Below are 1,286 nucleotides of genomic sequence, written 5' to 3'. Positions count from 1 at the left end.
CTTCACACCAGTTTGGATCCCGTTGTAAACACTCCACCATAGATCAGGTGCACAGAATTACAGCTGAAATATAAAAATCGCTCGAAGAGAAAAGCAAATGATCAGCAGTCTTCCTGGACGTCGCGCAAGCATTCGACCAGGTTTGGCATGAAGGCCTTATCAACAAATTGAACTCATGCCTTCCACTTCAATACAGTGCATTTATGAAATCGAATAGAACTGAACGCTATTTTCGCGTAAAACAAAGGAATTAATATAGTATCCCCAATTGCAGAAAATAAACGCTGGCGTGCCGCAAGGGAGCACCCTTGGAAGGGGTCCAACTTACCTTTTGTATACGAAGGATATATAATTACCTCCGAGCACTATGATCACCACCTTTGCTGATGACACAGCAATTCTTGCACCAGAAAATACCGCCGAAGTAGTGGTAGCTAAACTTCAAACCACTATAGACGCAGTAGGAAAACGGACTGAAATTTGGCGAATAAACTTAAACAGTAACAAATAAATTCATGTGACCTTCACCAATAAAAAAGCAAACCATCACCAAATAATGCTACTGGGTGCTACAATTCCACCCTCAAATACTGCCAAATATCTTGGTATAACCCTCCATGCTAAGCTATGTTGGAAGGAGCATAAAATATAAAACGAAGCGAACTTAATTTCGAAATACTAAAAATTAACGGAATTTAAAAATACTTCATATATAACGAAATAATAATATACAATCAAATTATCAAGTCAGTGTGGTCCTATGGCGCACAAATTTGAGGCTGTTTCAGTCAAAATAATATTACATAATCCTACGATTTCAATAGACAATTCTCAAAATCATTATGAACACACCTTGGTACATTCGCAATGCAGATACTCATCATGACTTCAACATTTCTATGGTCGAAGCCCACTCTAAGAGACTCCCGAGACTCCCACTCTAAGAGACTCCCGAGGAAGCCAGCAAACTTCTCAACACCGCAGGCATAACCCGACGACTCCAGCGAAAAAAACCATATGATCTTATTGGTAGTTAATGTAAAGAAGGGATTTTAATACTCTTCATAAAATCCCACAAAATTGTTAGTTTTATTTAAACTAGTTGTAGTGTCAACAAACATTGTCTACCTATATATATTTAAATGTTTGTAATAAAAAAAATGCTGCCGCCGTAGCCGAATGGGTTGGTGCATGACTACTATTCGCAATTCACAGAGAGAATGTAGGTTCGAATCTCTGTGAAACACCAAAATTAAAAAAAAACATTTTTCTAATAGCGATCGCCC

This window comes from Anastrepha obliqua, chromosome 6, assembly GCF_027943255.1.
Source record: "Anastrepha obliqua isolate idAnaObli1 chromosome 6, idAnaObli1_1.0, whole genome shotgun sequence".
Lineage (NCBI taxonomy): Eukaryota > Metazoa > Arthropoda > Insecta > Diptera > Tephritidae > Anastrepha > Anastrepha obliqua.
Note: the sequence above shows the minus strand (reverse complement) of the source record.